This window comes from Nanorana parkeri, unplaced genomic scaffold, assembly GCF_000935625.1.
Source record: "Nanorana parkeri isolate BGI_ZX_2015 unplaced genomic scaffold, ASM93562v1 scaffold885, whole genome shotgun sequence".
NCBI lineage: Eukaryota > Metazoa > Chordata > Amphibia > Anura > Dicroglossidae > Nanorana > Nanorana parkeri.
This window is the reverse complement of record NW_017307153.1, coordinates 642,240-660,764: the sequence shown is the minus strand read 5'-3', so window position 1 is coordinate 660,764 and position 18,525 is coordinate 642,240. Positions and strand designations below refer to the sequence as shown.

The 18,525-nt window shown below is 42.2% G+C and overlaps 1 protein-coding gene across 2 annotated transcripts in view; it reads left to right on the top strand.

Moving 5' to 3' along the window:
* The window catches only part of GRAP2 (GRB2-related adaptor protein 2), a 59,765-nt gene that overhangs the window by 30,406 nt on the left and 10,834 nt on the right, over positions 1 to 18,525 (top strand). The gene's annotated exons all lie outside the window — the stretch shown is intronic.

Sequence of the window (18,525 nt, the reverse complement as noted above, 5' to 3'; positions counted from 1 at the left end):
CACAACATTTTTGGAACAAGAGGTAGAAATTCAAGGTGTTGAAAAATAAACAGAATTCAAATAAGAGGCAGCAAGATATACATGCATAGTTAGAAGGGGTGCCTTGAAGGTAGCAATAAAAACAATGAGTTTTGTATACCACTTGTGAAATGGGTACTGAAGAGGTTGCAGATGGCACCACTTGAATCCAAAAATTACAATATGACACCAGCACACCGAGGATCTGTGTACAAAATGTCTTTGTTATGGTAAAATCAGAGTACCTGTCAGGGTTTACCGTTGTCCTCTGAGAATCCCAGGCAGGATTTCCAGAAGATCCGCTACTAATGGATCTCACTGGGTCCAGGCCAGTATGGCTAATAATATTAACAGATTCTAGACCAGGACTTCCAGTGAACCCTGAGGCTGGGCATGTCATCTCTGATTCAGAGTGGTATTTAATCACTAGCTCTGCAAGGAGCTGGTGTTGTGTCTTTTTGCCAGCTTCCTGTTTGTTAAAGAGCTATATACTTCTGCTGGTTTCTTGTTGCTGACCCAGACCGTCTGACCCTTCTTCGCTTGCTGCCCACCCTGATCTTTGGCCTGGACCTGACTTTGCTCTAGTCTAATGCTTATATCCTCTGATTACTAGTTGCCAACTGTCTGACCACCCTCTGCTAGCTTCCTGCCTTGAACTCTGCCTGGATCTGACTACTGTCCCCTCATTGGAGCCCTCCTGTTCTCGTCCATTCCTTGGTAGGGCAACCCTAGGGGCCGCGACCTGGTACCAGCAAGCAGCCAAGCCCATCTCCACCATCAGTAGCTCTGGTGAACACCGTCTGGTACTTAGACTCCGCCCCTCAGGTAAGCCTGTGTCACCTGCCAGGAGGTGTCACCCTAACAGTCTTTATTGACATATAAGCATTTTGTCAAGAAGATAGCCATCACTTGACAAAATGCTTATTTGTTTTGGGCACAGATCCTTGGTGTGCTGGTGACATAATATACTTTTTACATTTCTTTTTCTGACAGTACATGGTTATAATTTTTTACTTTATTTTCACATAATCTGGAGTGTTTTACAGACATTGCTGTCCATGTTGTCTTTGAATAGGTTTTTATACTAGCTGAGACTCGTCATTTACTCAGCAATTCTCCGTGCTCTGGCTAACTTTGCCTTACAAGTAACCCATAACCTGTTTGAGTAGAGTAAGGATGAGTTTGCTGGTTTGTATGGGGTCCCAAATATTTAGTTTCTCTACGGTTACCTGAATTTTTATTTTTAAAAGGAAATATACAGGGAGATGTCTGGGCAAGAAGGGAAGTTTTTTATTTGTGGGAAGATTTACAGGGAATTATTATCTACCATTGTCTATGATACTTATCATGTTATCTATGTCATTGGTCTATTCCATCTATGAGTCTCTGTACTTTTAATTGGGAAATTATTCTAGAATAATCTTTCTAAAATCTTTCTAAAATAAGACTGTGTTTAAATGAACCTCTGTGTTAATCTGCTGGTAAAAAAAAAAAAAAAAGACATTGTTCCTAGAGTGGATACATTAGTTTTTTTAAGGATACCATCTGCTTAAATGAATGCTTACATAAGCTTATGTCAGAAGTTACCATCATGTAAGATCAGTTAATTATTAACCAATGATGGGTTTTTTCAGTACCTGAAAATGTATGCAAAGCTATTATTCTGACTGTGTTCTCGAGAACGAAAATGTAACATCAAAGGATTATCATTATTGTCTTTATCAGTGACTTTAATGCAGATTTGTTTTCATTTTTGGCTTGTCCAAAGATGACCTTTATTCACCAGTCTAATGTCTTATTGAGAAAGGATGACAGCCCTGAAGTTTGCACTTTTAAAAATAATTTGCCAACAGCAGCTACTACATTTCTATTCTAACAGACGCTCTGCTGGTCATTGTGTTATTAGTCAGCAGCACTATGTTGCATGAAGCCATAAAACCTTGTGCAATTCTACTGGGACTCGTGGAACTTTAATTCACATTGTTGTGGATAAACTGGGATTTGAAACATATCTTGCCTCTTGGTGCAGCAGAACACAAATTCCAACTCTGTTGACTCCTTTTATGCTGGGTATAAGAAAATATTTCCATTGAGTTGAACAGGCATAGGCACCAAGCTCATATCTTAAATAAACAGTTATAGAGATGGGGGTATATGTATTCATATACTAACCCACCACCTGTTTTCCTTTATTTTCTTAAAGTGACACTAAACTCAGGAGTTAAACCAAAAAAATACATTCAAGTACCCTATTAATGAAAATGTAGCTTATTTGTTTATCACCCAGCTGTAGATCCTCAAATCAACTCTGAATTCATGCTGACACAGCCCTCCCTCTGGTTAGGTGGCAAATTTTGTTCCCCATGGTCCCTGTGTTTGTTGTAGAGTAGCCAGCACTGATAGACTATCATTTCAATACAAATTAGTAAACTAAACATGAGATTGTAGTCTATCACGGGAGTGAAATTGGAGTGGTGGCTACTTTACAACACTCACAACGAACATGGGGAACAAAAGTAGCCACCCTCCAGAAGGTAGGACCGTGTCAGCACAAATTCAGAGATGATTTGAGGATCTACAGCCAAGTGATGCACAAATAAGCTAAATTTGTGTTAATAGTTGGGTAGTTGAATGTATTTTTAAGATTTACCCCCTGGAAAGTAGGCATACTGGCAACAATTAGTCTTTTTTGTAGTAATTTAGTACTGTAAAATTTAGCTTCAAACAGTACAGATTAAAGGACACATCCACTCACTGAAATCTTCTTTAAAGGCTTCTTTACACACTTTTAATAAAAAATAAAATTGACAAATAACAAGGCAGTTGCCCTCACAGGGGTTGTTCAGGATCTCTTCACAAAATACACATATGCTCATTAAGCCTCTTGGCTTTTCACCTGAAGCACTGCTGCTCCCGCATCAATCCTCAGGCCAATGTCTGTTTCCTCCAGGCAGCCTCAGTACCATGCTAACCTGCACAATTGGTATACAACCCGCAGCTCCCTGCTGCACTGGACTCCTTTCTGACTCCTGGGTGGAGTCCTGCTGTCTCCCAGGTGGAGAACTGAACACTAGAGAATGCCCTTTCCATAAGGGCTGTGAACATGTGTGCAATTATTAGGTGCTGACCACTACTAAACCATGGACCCAGAAAGTGAGATTTGATCCCTACCAATTCTCTTTGAAATCTCCAAGTTCCAGGAACCCAAGCCAAATCCAGAAAACCTGTAAAGAATTGGAAAACCATCTCTTTTCTGGTAAAAGTATTTGCTTTCTGGACCACTCAGCCCCTCTGGCTGAGAGTCTTGGGTGATTATTTTGACAAATTACACAGTGGCATTGCCATGCACTGACACAGTGCGTATAGGTAAATATAGCTTGGCGGTTTAAATTAATTTGTAAAAATTAGTATTTAGGTCTAAAGCTGAAGTCGAGCCAAAAAAAATTATTTTGCTTTGAATAGATTGTGTAAACATTTGTCTTTGTCAGGTTTACTGTATATTTCGGCCTGTTTCCCCATCGGTGACAGGAAATGAAACCTCTCCAGTGGAGGACAGCGACAGACTGTAACAAAGGAACTTTCTTAGTAGAGTGGGGAAAGGATAAAACCTCCATGAGTTTTTGTTTCCATGTTCTCCTTCCTCTGCCGGTGACCATCTCCACTTCTTGACCTTTGCTAAAAAATACTAGCTTCCTAGTACTAGCATTAGCTTCCTAATGTTGTCATTGACAGGAATACAAAATGACAGAGGCACATAAATGCTTAATTTTCTATTTGATTGCAAAACCAGCATGGTATTTTTCACATTAGAAATTGATTTATTTTTCGTTCATTAACTACCTCCCGGCCGGCCGTGTATACACAACTTCTTGGATGTAACTGGGCGTGTATACAAGTGATCTGCCGGCTATAGAGCATGGAGGACACTTTGGTGCCATCTACGGTACAATCTAGTTTCGACCCTATTGACCCCTTATCTCCCACAGAACCTGTTAGCGCTATCATCATCTCAGACTCTAATTAAGAGCCCTTATGGTCTGCTTCTATTTCTAGAGCTCTGATGACTCTGATATACAATTGTTTCCAATTTAACTGACGCAGTACACTCACCTATGCATCTAGAGAATCAACCTGTTGAATCAGATAATTTCCTTTTTGAATATTTAATTATTTTTATAGTCTTTTTCACTGCTTAAATGTCTGTTGTAGTTTTGGTGGTATTGTAATTAATGTTTTACTGCAGACTCCAGATAGGATTTATTTGTAGGCCACTTAAGTATTTTTGTACGCTGTACTGCAGCTGCGTGTCAAAGGGTTCAGCCCATGATTGGGTATAATAGCCTTCAGCTTTCAGCTTAGAGTACACTACTGTTTTTCTGTTGATCACTTTAGTTATTGGTCTAAGTTTACTTCCATCTGAAAATTTTCTTCTGGTGGTTAACTGCTTGTCCTCCAATTTTTGGGGACCATCAATATTCAGATAGTAGTCTCCCCCCTTTGTGGAGCTACCTGCCTTGCCTTAAACCACCAGATTCTTCTTGTTGTTTTTTCCTGTTTTGCAAATTCAATAGTTGCTACCCCTATTTGTCATCCAGCTTTCGTAAAGGATAAATGCTATTAGATATTCTTCTAGTTGAGATTTTTTCACATCAGTTGGATCTTTGTGGCTGTTGCTCAATCATAATAGAATAACTTCTTATCCTGTGTCATAATGCTAGATTAAAAAAATGGGATGTTTGTACTTGCGTAAAATTAATTTCTTGGAGTTCATTAGGGGACACAGGTCCTGCCCCTCTGTGCTCTGGCCTTATATATTGCTTGCTCACACATTGGATGTGGGCTTGGGGGTTTTTTTGTTTGCCAGTATCCAAAATATTCTTCTTATAGAAAGTACAACAAAACACAAGGAAACATATTGCTGAACTCCACTCCAAAAAAAGTAGAAGTAGGCCAAAACATTATTTTTTTAAATTATGCATACAGTGGAGAAGGGTTAGAATATCTGTCAGATTTTGTATTGCTGTCTGTCCCCCATTTAAGGGGATTTTGCCTTTCCTACTGTGTTTTACACAGAAACTGTAGGGAAACATACACAACATGAATGTGTCTAGCAATAAAAAAAACTGCCAGGTGTTCAAACTCTCCCACCCTATTTTAAAAACTAAAAAATGTTTTGGCTGCAAGACTACTTTAAAGCTGAGCTTCAGTCAAACATAAAAGACACAAACTAATGCAATTCATCATGCATTACTGCATCTTTAAATTATTTTTTTAAATGCATGCAGTGCCTTATAAGTAGATTATTGCAATTCTTTGTACAGCAGAGCTTAGACTGGGAAATGGAGAAGCAGCACAAGGGAGCAGTCAGTTGTGCTGCTGTGCATAGAGAGTTAAAGGAGAAGTATTGGGAGAGTAAAATATACTCTTCCAAATACTAACAGGGTTATTCACAAAATGGTGACAAGTTTGGAGAAGTGAACAATCTAGGCAAAAATAGCTGAACTGGAATGTGAGCTGAATAGGAGAATTTTTCAAAATCATCTATTTTGGCTTAGATTGTTCCTTTCTCCTGCCTCCTCCAAACTCTTTTGTAAATAACCCTGCTAAAGCCAGTGTGGGACACTGTAGGTCTAACTATCAAGAGCTGAGCAATCATGTAACCGATGATCGCTCAGCTCATGGTCTCTTCCCTGCAGAAAGTATGACTGAGTTACCGTGCCCGCTGGATTTCCCCTCTCTGTTCCTCCAGCGCTCACTATTATTGTCGGAATCCCTCCTGGCTGCAGCACAGCTCTGCGTTGTCAGCATATAGTGGCCAGTAAGCCATCACTTTGGGTCAGAGGACTACAGTAGTAGTAAATGTAGTCCTGTGATCCAAAAGAGAAGTAAAGCCAAAAGAAAGCTATGGTTTTACTGCTCTTTTAAACGTATTAATGTGCTGCAGTGCTTCTCCTTTCAACCGTCACAGCCACGTCAAGGCACCTCCATATAGTACGGTCCTAACTCTGATGAGTGCGTTTGTCATTTGTTTTGCTCCACAGCTGCGGAGGAGGACACAATATGAGGAATGCTTATGGTTGTAGTAAGGCAGTCAGTACCGAACTCCAAGCGTCACTCTCAATCTCACAAGCGCAGAGTTTGGAGTTCTGACATCATTTGCCAACTAAGGTAGTGTGAGGGTTTCTTGCTCCCTGTAGTATAAGCCGGACGGGTATTACTTCATACCCCCGAACTGTCTACATCAGGCGGAAAGCAGGTAAGTATTAAGCACAGTAGTAACACACTCTAATCTCTTCTTCCTCCCTTAGCACAGTAAAGGTTAAACTTAAAGTAAATTCATGCAAAACATAAAGGATTGAAGGTTGTCACTTCCAGTATAGTGCAGCCGAGCTGCTCCTATCTCCATCAGGTAAAGTAACAAGGGTAACTTGGAAAGTCTTGTCTCCAGCAAACAGTATAGGGTACCTGCGGTTCTGTTTTTTGAACCAGAAGCTGTTCACATGCATGTGAGTCCAGGAAAAGTCGGTGGGCTGTTGTCTGTCAGGTTCCACTCCTAGGAACGAGGCTCCTGAGGCAGCAAGTCTGAGGGGTTCGGGAGTTGCAGGCTGTCACGTGAGCCACGTACCTGAGGATGAGACCGAAGTAGTGGGGAGGCCTCCCTTGCACCTCGGGTCCTTGAAGTCTCTGGAGATGGAGACAGAGACTTGGTGGACACCGAGTGGCACAGGTGCCAGGGGTGCAGAGCACCGTGCAAGCCTTAGTCCGAGATCTGAGCCGAGGTCAAGTCCACTCTGGCAACGAAGTACACAAGGGTTAAATCAGAACAATGGTCGAGATCCAAGCCGGGGTTGGTTCCAATCTGGCAGCTACAAAAGGCAGAGTACAAAAGGGGCAAAGAAGTAGAATGGTCAAGGTACAAATCCGAGGTCAATGGCAGGCAGCAATCAAGAGTAGTCAAATAGGTTTCCAGGTCACAACAAGTTCAGACACATCACACACTAGCACAGGAACAAAGGGCGACTGAAGATAATCCAGCAATTTGGCAGTGTCTGGGCTGGGTTTATATAGGGAAGTGATGATTGAAGTTTGAGGTCACTTCCTGTGCGCCTCCTGGGCATTTTTCCACCTTTTTCCATCAGGTTGAGGTCACTTCCTGTGCGACTCCTGGGCATTTTCCTACCTTTTTCCATCAGTTTGAGGTCACTTCCTGTGCGCCCCCTGGGCATTTTCCTGCCTTTTTCCATCAGGTCTTCTGCGCATGCGCGGGCTGGCGCACTGACGCGTCTTTGGCGCATGCGCAGTTGGCGTGGATTTCCTCTTGCGGCAACGCGCCATTGGCTCATGCGTAGTAAGCCCTGGACTCTTACACAGGCGCACACTCCACAATAGTGGAACGCCGTGCAATCCTCCCAATCCGTCTTTTGACCGGAACGCGGAAGTGCTGGTGGGAGGAGCCGCATGACACTCGGCACTGCCGCGTTCCAGCGTGGAACGCAGCGGCGCCTCTCGTAGAGGTGGATGCGCCGTAGGCTGCTGCGTTCCTGCGTGGAACGCAACGGCGGACTCCTTTACACGGGGTGAATGGTCTGCTGAAGGCCGACCGTAAGCCCCACAAATGACAGCTGGACGGAACCAGCCATGATCTCCCGGCTGGCTCCACCCAGTTGTAATGACAGATCAGCGTCCCCAAATGACCTGGGGATGCTGATCTGTCATTAAACAATCCTGCCACCTTTTGTTTAATTAAGATTCTATATACTTTTCAATAGGGTGTGTCTGATTGGTCCTTAGTTATCATATTCTCTTACAAACCCTGTAAGTAATCTTGTGTATTTGCATTTATGAGGAATTCTATGTAACAAATGTGTCAATTGCCATGTACTCCAAAATCCTAGATCTGCTAGTTTTGGGGTCTTTGGTTACATTTTCCAAAGTAGGCCATTCCAACTCAATTTCTTTTCACACCAGGGAATTCAGGACCTATATTTAAGAGTGGGCTACCTTTAATTTCTGATAGAGGTGAGGGGGACAAGCCAAAACAGACAGGATATGTTTTTGGGAATATTTTAGTGCGAGTCCTATTATGACTCTGAGCTTAGTAGTTATCTAGACACCATGATAAGTAAGGTAAGGGAATTTTCAAGTAAGTTTGCCCTATCAAGATCTGCTGTTTAAATCAGCATGCTAGTCCTTTACCCTAATTAGGTGGGAGGCCTTATGGAAGAACATAATGTGTAAAAGTGCAATGTCCCCATTCATATTTGGAAGTCTCAGTAAGTCCTTTCTAATCCTATCAGATTTGCTCACCCCTGTGTTGATTTGAGGTAGAATGCAAAGTGGTTGGGACTGGAATAAACATAAAATGTTTATGGTGTTTCATATTTGAAACCTAGAAACTGTACCCCTGTCAATAAAAGTAAAGCTGAACTCCTAAATTTACTCAATTCTGGCACTCAGTTATAGACATATACTACATGTTGACTGATGTATGCCTGGCTAGAGATCCCTTCTCTCCCTCTTTCCATGTCAATTCATTGTCATTCAAAAATTACAAGAACTCACTACTGACTCATTTACTGAATGCTGAGAAGACTTGCATTGCAGTTTTATGGAGATTGTCAGAGCCTCTGACTCATGGGTTTTCACACATCAATTATACCATTTTGGTGGAGGACCTATCTGCTACCCTTTACCATAGGGAGGAAAAATTTAGGAATAATTTGGTACTAATGGCTAGATTTTAAAACCACGCAAGAGCATATACAGTATCTCTGTTATGGTTCACTGAGTTGTGTGCCTCATCCTTTTTCATAATTTTGGCTTGTAAGATCGCCTGACCCGTCTTTCTTATGCCCTGATGCAGGCTTTTCTTCTATTCCTTTCCCTTCTTGACCTCTTTTTCCTGCTCTGTCTCTTCTTTCTCGTCTAGTTCTTTGTTCTATCCTTTTCCTCTTGATCTATCTTTCCTTTTTATATTTTTTTTTCTTGGCTTTTCACATTCCTTCCCTTTCATATATTTTTGATAAATTGGAAGGTCCAAGGATTCAGGTTGGCTTAGGAAACTGGTGCCAGTGATTCCTTTGTTTTGAGCCTATTGTATATGCATTTCTTTAGTCATTGAGCGGTATTCTCCATGTAACCATAAATGACTATGCTTCTGAATTGTTTTACTCCAATGCAGGGGTGGGGAACCTCTGGCCCTCCAGCTGTGGTGAAAATACAAATCCCATGATGCATCTGTCTCTGAGAGTCATGCCTGTGAGAACCTTGGAATGACTCATAGGATTCATAGTTTCACCACAGCTGGAGGGCCAAAGGTTCCCCACCCCTGCTCAAATGCGTTGACTGTATGGTTTACCAATTTTCTGCTCTGTGACATTGGACATGTTGGCCTACGTTTATTATACCTGTATCTTTGTACTTGTCATAATTAAAATTTTAAATAAAATAAAATAAATAGCTGAACTCCAGCCTTACCTTCAGTCTTGCACAGTTATACATGCGTCTCTCCTGTACTGAAATTGTTTAGTCTGATTTCACTGCATGCTGTGAGCTTATCCCTTAAACTAACTTTTTGGCTAGATTCAGGAGTTGGAAAAAAATGCTCCTGTAAAAAAGAGGATTATTACACATCTGTTTTTCAGCTGGCACGTTAATCCTCACTTCCTGTAAGGGCTAAACCAGCTAAAATATTTTCACCTGGTGCTTCTGGGTGTATAGGATGCCTGGTCCCCTACTACGTTCCTTCCACTGGTCCCTAGGTCAGAAGCTGTAAAGTATCAGATGCCGTCAAGTGTCAGATGCTGAAAATTCTCCATAGTTCTTCAAGAGAGCAAAGATTGGTGGTGTTGGTGGCGCCAGACGAGTACAAATTATCTTCTTTGTCTGTTTTTTAACCTTCTAATTCAGAGCACCCCTGGAAGCTGAGACAGGGTCTGCAAAGGTGAAGTAAGGTGACAAGTGCCTAGGTGCCGGAACGGATGACTGGAACCGGTGACAGCTATGGTTGCACCAAAGATACAACAAATTCAGGTGACAGGCCTGCGTCATTAATAGATGAGCAGCAAGGCACCAGAGCAAATGTCAGCAACATGCAGCCAGCAAGTACATTGTTGAGGAACAGAATCTTGGTCAGAAGTCAGAAGGAAATGTAAACAAATCTCCAGGACCTAATAGATTACATCCATGGGTACTCAAGGAACTTAAGCAGGTCGTAGCCAGACCACTGTCCCTAATCTTTATGGATACTTTAATGTCAGGTATGGTAAAATTTCTAAAGGAATAATAAGGCACTAGATGCAGGAATTTGCCTGAAAATGGTGTCATAAGTAGCAACCAACATGGCTTTATGAAGGATCATTCTTGTTAGACCAATCTATTAACATTCTACAAGGATGTCAGTCATAATATAGACAGAGAAATACCAGTGCTAAAGCTTTTGATACAGTTCCCCAACAAACATTTAATTCATAAACTTTGGTATATCGGTTTTGATGAAATTGTATGTATATTGGTGAAGAATTGGCTACACAAACGAATCCAGAGGGTAGTAATGGCTCATTTATTAATTGGGCAAAATTTGTGAGTAGGGTGCCCCAGGATTCAAGCTTAGGACTGATTCGGTTTATCTTATTCATATACTGCATAGAGATTGGAATAAGTAGTTCAATCTCAGTGTTTTCAGATGATACTAAACTGTGTAGGGCAGTAAATTCTCAACAAAGCATAAATTAATTTCAACAAGACCTAGATAAAACTGAGGTGTGGGTGTCAAGGTGGCAAATGCAATTTAACATTGATAAATGCAAGGTTATGCACATGGGAGCAATGCATGTGCATGCAAATTACTATTTAGGAGGGCTCCACTGGCGAAGTTGGACATAGAGAAAGACCTGATGGTACTCAATCTTCACTTCCAGTACAGACAAACATAGGAAGGTTCCTGTGTATAACTTCCCACTCCACCATCACTCACCACATCTTCATATGTGGGAGAAAGAAACAGCTTTTCCTCAAGGCCACGTGCTTTTGTCTTCCAGAAGCGAACGCCTTCAGGGGTTCTTCACAGGAAGAGAGATCTGTACATCTCTCTATGTGCCTAAGCTCAAGGCCTAGGAAATAACGACCTCTAAGCAGACATCCTCACAAGGCAAATGCCCAAATGACATCCTCACAAGGCATGTTCCTACAGGACAGGAAGTGGCTCAAATATTTAATAATTCTCCTAGCATGCCTCAGCAGGTTCCCTGCGCCTAATGATTTGCCAGGCTATCAGAGATCCATAACACAGAATAATATTTCTCTAGCACACCCTGCTGGAGCAAGCTCAGAAACCCAGGGGAAAAAATACACCCTTTTTTAACGAAATACTCCTGTTGAGGTACAATTAGTCAGGTACAGCCCACTGCTGGCTACAGAATTCACAAAAATACAAAAAGGAATTTAGTAAATACTACATCCCTACACAAGTAAATCAACCATAATGTGCCAGTTTTTGAAGAGGATGGGCAACAGCAGTAAAAGACTCTGCAGGGTTCCACTCCTGTCAGCTCAAGACAGGAAAATTCAGGTGAAGCAGACAAATGATCACCAGAACTCGATGATTCAATAGTGGAAAAACATTGCCAAGTCTGAAGAATTTCAGTTTTTTCTGCAAAGTGCTGAATTAAACATACACAGCAAGGATTCATGGATCCATCCTGTCTTGTGTCTGAAATTCAGGCTGGTGGTAATATAATGGTGTGAGGAATGATTAAATAACACATACTAGGCCCCATAAAACCAACAAAGCATTATTTGAATAGCACAGTATACACAAGCATTGTTGCTTACCATGCGCCCACCTAATGTATACTAAATAGGTGCACTTAATAATGAGTGTGTATGTATATTATGATAGGAAGGGGCAAATAAGGGCCCTTTTCATGTTGTGTCCATGCCTAGCAACCTTTTTTTTAGCTTTCCCACTGTTCAGAATTTTGGTGCAAAGCAATGCAAAGTTATTATTACTATATAGTTCTTTGGACTACTTGGTAAACCATTTGAACACATCATATTGGTAATGCCCTGCAGGAATTAATGAACACTCTCCTACTTTCTAAGCTGCTGACCTTGCCAGATGAATCTTCAATTGCAGTTCATAAAACAAGACAGGGTCATGATGCATCATAGAGCTGTGTTCATGAAGGATGAATAATGATAATGCTCAAAAAATAAAAATAATTTCCAGAACCTGCATGCATTTATTTGGAAAGAGAGACATCTGGTGTTAGCAAGTATAAATGCAACTGTTCCAACAATAAATTTTACATTTCGCGCTTTTGTTCATGATTTAAAAGAATCCTGTTATAAGGGTAATATGCCATTTCTTACCTTGTCCTCCTAAAATGCTAGCTACTTGTTTATCTTGCTATAGCTTTGACTTCATAACTACTAAGAAAATGGCCCAGAATGATAAGAACTTCTGAGGCTGCTCCAGCTTGCCTTTGCTGCATGCTTGTTCCAGGTCTGTGAAGCCAGACAACCAGACAACTAGAATTTTTTATACGCAGCTGAGCGGATCCAGACATAATTGTCGGGATCCGCTTCAGCTGCGGCATCTCAGTATACCGCGAGCTGTAGCTTAGGGTGACGGGAGGATGCTAGTTTGTGTCCTCCCGTTACCCTAAGGAGAACTATGGGGAAAAGCCCTAACCCCATAGTTCTCCTTTAAGATTTTTAAAAAGTGTTTCCTGATTTATTTTACTTTTGCAACCCGCCACTCATTTTGAACTTTTGCCATTTTTATATCTGTCATCTACCCGGGTGGAGATCAAGCTAATGAGGAGGATTCTCTTGCACCTCTTGTCCAACACCCTTTTTTGTATCCAAATATTTATTGGGTTTTCAAGGTAGTAACAATCAGTATGTTATACAGTGTTTGCCGGTTACAGAAGGCCACATAGGCAACATATTGCAAGCAATAGTATGTCAATGCAAGCACTACAAATCAACATTAATGTAATAGAGGAAAAGGAAATAGTAGGGAAGAAAGGAAGACAAGTAGGAGGGGTCCATCGGTCGGTCAGCTTCATTTGTGATTCGGGTCTATTCCACAGGTTTTTGGTTCATTGCTGAGGGTCACACATTCATTACCCGTTGACTCTAAAGACCACATCACAGGCGGTGGAGGGTGTCAATATCCAGATCGGGGTGATTATGTAGAATCCAGGGTTCCCAGACTTTAAGAAATTTGGCATGTGTATCCGTTAGGACACACGACAACGTCCAACACCCTTTTAAGTGGAGACAAAGTGGGAGGGCACAGAGTGGCACAAGGGCCAAAGTTGCAGGCATGGTTAATCTTCTAATGTGTGGATGAGGATAAGTATGGATCACTGAGTGGAAATTAGATACAGGAACACTTCAGCTACCCAGGAGAGAGGAGTATAGTCAGAAGTAGAACCAAAGTCAGTAACAGCTGGGCACCAATGTACTGAGTCAATAGGCAGAGTCGGCATCAGAATACAAGCCATAGGTCAGCAACAGCCAGGCAGTGAGGTGAAAAATCAGCAGAAAGAATCCAGTGTCAGGAAGTTAACCATGGGTCAGTAACATCAGCAGGCAGAAAGCAGAGTCCAATGTACAGGTCAAGGTCAGGACCATGAGCCATAGTATGTGCACATGCTTGAACTTCCCTTACAATTTTCTTTTTACATAAATTGCACACCCTGAAACGGGCCATTGTCAAAAAGCTGTATTATTACTTGCATGAGGCTAAGTTTGAGGTGAGAGCTGACAACAACCCTCTCACAACTCTATGTTTTGACTACAGCCAACCTGCATGCCACTGGTCACAGGTGGCTTGCTGTCTTGTCTTATTACCAATTTAGCCTTAAACAAAAGCCAGAGCGAAAATATTGGAGCTACTGCTCTTTACAGGTATCCTGGGTGGAAGAGTAGAAGGTGAATGGGAAGACGTACCTGGACATGCTGTGGCTGCTTTCTGTGCAAAAAGACTATTGCCATTTCTGGTTTGCAAATTGTTTACTCTTTAGGAGCTGGAGAAGAGTGCTTCCTATTCATGTACTGCTGCATGTATCTTTAGGGGTACCAGAAAACATTCAGCTACAAAAAGGAGCATATGATTCTTCTACAAAAATGGAATCCAGTAATCAGACATGTTAGTGAGTCAGTTATCCACTCATGAAAATAACCTTACCAGAGCAGTGTACCTACTATCCTAAGGAATGGGATAGGGTCAAAATAATCAATGGACTTCTATATAGGGTACACCTGTTCCATGATCGCCCTGTAAGGAGACAGCTAGTGTTCCAACAGGTCTACAGAGAGACATTTTTGAGAAATCTGTGTGACCAACATGGGCATCTGGGAATTTAGAAAACATGCTTCCTTGGAAACTAAACACCTAAAAAAGGGAGGTTTGGATCTTTAGAACTCTCATTAATTTGAATGAAACATAATTTGAAAAAATCATATTTCGTGTCATTTTCTTACAATATATATATATACATATACATACACGCACACTCTATACAGGACTACAGATAGCTTCTATTGCTTAGAGTAGATTGCCATGTGCAGATCACATTGCAAGGGTCAAACAGAGTCTGGGCACACACCTTACAACCATCGCAAGACTTTTGTCTTGCGATGGTTGTAAGGTACTTAAAAAAATGTACGATCTGCCTATCTTGCATAGGCAGATCGTACTTGCGATGATCGCAAGCCACTCCCCCTGAGGGGCGGGCTTCTGATGACCGCAATGCCGAACGGGCAGTGTGCGGGATTTTTGTTAGAGCAGACAATCTCCATATCTAGTTTACAACTGATAAGAAGATCTGCCAGAGCAATATGGACAGGGTTAAAGGACAACTCTGGGAAAATCGAATGCGGGCTTCTAGCCTTAAGGTAATCATCTGACCATACAACACTATAGATACCCAGTACAAACAAAGACTATGAACAAGTATGCATAGTTCTAGTACATAGAGGACTGTAATAGGGCTAGACTTTCCCATTTACATTATGGTCTGTTGGTGCACATTGTTTGTTCAATCCATAGTGTGCTTACACAGACCACAAATCACAACTGAGAACACGTGTTCTCTACTTCATGCTTTGCAGTGTGCTGAGGGCAAGTTGCCTTTTTCGAGCATATATGCACAACGTCCACTAGCAATGGATGGGTGCCAATCTACAGTGTATGCACCACATGTTGTTGCAACCCATGTCATGCAGATGCAATGCGTGTGTATGGTCCTTTAACAAAAAAAATTATATATATAAACATACATGCAACAATCACTGTGCTAACTACATTGCTTAGGTTGTAGCATTCATTTTTTTTTTCAAAGTCTAGACCTGTTTTTTATGTCTGTATACTACAGCTAGAAGTAAAATGTATGCACTATAAACACCATAAATGCCCACATAACACATTTAGAGTAAATAATAAATATTAATGGCTAAAATTAAAAACAATTGTAATAAACCCCTAAGGGCCTGTTCACAGGTGCAGTGTGTTTTTGACGCGTTTTCAGTCCGGATGCTGACAGTTCATTTTTTATTTTTTTTTAGCCAAGGGGCTGTCAGTATGCAGATTCAGCAGATGAGGTCTCTGAGGTCACTTTTTCCTAAGGGCCTGTTCACACAACATCCGTTTTTTGTGCTGACCGGCTCTGTACGCTGCTGCACTCAAAATGCATCCCAATGTATCCCTATGTGTTTTATGGGCTACAGTTCTCACGTGCGCAGTCCGTTCAGCTTACGACAGAAAAAATACGGCATGTCACATTTAGTACGGTCAGGAAACGCAAACGTGTCAAAACGCGTCAAAACGCATCAAAAACGCACTGCACTGCAGCTAACATACTAACAGCCCCACTCCAGCCAAAAAAAAATAATTTTTTTACTGGAACGCATCAAAAACGCGCCAAAAACGTGGCAAAAACGCACTGCATCAGTCTGCAGATCCGCACCTGATCAGGACCTGATCAGGACCTGATATCATGTGAACAGGCCCTTAACGTTTTCCTTAGCTGTGTTGCGTTTCCGTTCCGTTTTCGCTGCGTTGCGTTCGTGCGTTTCCGGACCGGACAAAATCTGACATGCAGTATTTTTTCTGTCGTAAGCTGAACGGACTGCGCACGTGAGAACTGTAGCCCATAAAACATATAGGGATACATTGGGATGCATTTTGAGTGCAGCAGCATACGGACCCGGTCAGCACACAAAACGGACGTCGTGTGAACAGTCCCTCAGGGCTTGTTCACACCAAGCGCGGAGCAGATCCAGAGCAGAGCAGGTGCAGACCGGATCAAAACTGCGTCCAATGTATTCCTATGGTATTTTGAGCTCCAGTTCACATCGCAGCGTGCAGATCCAGAGCAGGTGAAAAAACTGCGGCAAGCCCTATTTTACCTTCTCTGAATCTGCTCTGGAACGCATGCAAAACACAAAAACGCATGCAAGTGCCTGAAAGCCCATGTTAAACTTTTTTTTAAAAAAATTTAACCAAAAACGGCCCGTAACGCAACAAAAACGCAGCACAACCCACTGCACTGCGTGTGCAGAAACCTGACCGGATCTGCTCTGCATTTGGTGTGAACAAGGTCTCAATGTCTATGTTTGTAGTAAATAAGCTAGCAAATTAAAAAATAAAGCCTCCAATATAAAGTATTAAAAATAACGATCTTGTCCTTTATTATTTACAGACCATAGATTATCTCATCTAGCATGCAGGTGAAGTGGCACAGATGTCCTTGCAAGTGCCTATGCCTTGACTGCGTTATTGGGTAACAGGCACCTGCACATAAACACTCCCCAGCATCCACCCCACGCCTCAGTGGTTCTATGTGCTTTGTTTACACTATATGCCTCTGACACTGGGAAAGGAGGACCTTACTGGGCTAGAAGGCCTATGCAGTTGGCACTGAAGTCCAGTAGGCCAGGCTGAGCCTGTGACTATACATACCTCATTTTATTCTCCAGTGTGCTTAGTAGTCCCCTGAACCCAGGGTGCTCTGCATGCAAATACATACTTATAACATCTATGGCAGCTTCACCCTTCCTCACATGCATACATATGTTGGTCAGGAGAATGGAGATATGGCAAAGGCAAAGGTTTAAAGTCAGAGCTACAGGTTTTATCCTGGCCTAATGCTAGTTTCCTGGGGTGCAATGGGTGACAACATAGATATTTTCAGACATGTACAGGTTTAGCTTTCCCCTGTTCCTTGTTTACTTAAGACTTCAGGTCCCAGAAGTGGCCTGAACTGTGATTCAAACACTTAAGGGGTTATTCACAAAGGAGCTGAAGGATATAGTCGTAGCTTCAGCTAATCCTTCGGCTCACTTCAGCCGCGAGAGACCTTCGGTTCACAATAAGATTTGGCTCAGCTGAGCCGAAATCACAGCCGAAGCAGGGAGAACGGTCTCTGCACAAAATGTAAACAAATTAAAAAATGGTGTGTGGTCCCGCTCCCGATCCATAACAGACCCTTTAGCTCTGGTAGGAAAGTTAGGAGGACCCCTCGAGTTAAAATAAAAAAAAAGTGTGCGGGGTTCCCCGCAAAGTCATATAAGGCCCTTTAGGTTTGGTAGCAATTGTAAGGGGGAACTCCACCCCCAAAAAATGGGGAAAAGAAATGTGTGGTCCCCCCTAAAATTCCCAACCAGACCCTTAACCCGTGCACAGGCATGGCAGGGCAGGAAAGGGGGTGTGGACGAGCGAGTGCCCTTCATCCCTGCACCATGCCAGGCCACATGCCCATGGTATTGGGAGGGTTTCTTTCCAGGGGTCCCCCCTGGAAAAGCACCTTGTCCCGATGCCAGATGTGGGAGTCTTGGGCATGGGGGCTTATTTGCATTGGGGTACCCCCTTTAATAAAGGGGCACCCAGATGCTGCCCCCCCCTTGTGAATAAGGGGTACTTGTATCCCTACTCATTCACTAAAGGGTTAAAGTAAATAAAGAGCCCACAGTTTAAGAATTTAAAAATCCTTCAATTGAAAAAAACAATAGTTTTTTTCAGTTCTTTTAATTAAAAAAATTAAACCATCGTGATAATCCAAGGGTCAATGACGACCTCCAGCGTTGTCCACTGCCGCCGACTCGTCAAAATAAAAAAAACCTGACACCCGTCTGCACGAGACGAACTCCTGCCGCAGAATGAAAGTTTCCCACCAAATGTAAACAGATAGGCTAGCGGCGACATTACCGCTGGCTCCGCCTATCTGTTTACATTTTGCCGACATCTGTCAAATCGCTATTGCAAGTCTTATCAAAATGAAAACAAATGGGCGCAATCGGCCATGACATCATGGGCTGGCTCAGCCCATTTGTTACTGTCCTCGCGTCATTTGAGGTTTTTCATTTGTTTTATACATGAATGTGGAAGTAGTATAAGGAGAAGAAAAAGGAGAACCGCTTCCTCCATCTAGATGTCTGTATTACTGCTGCTGAGGGATAACAACTGGGGAGGATCATCTGATATGTGACAGGTTT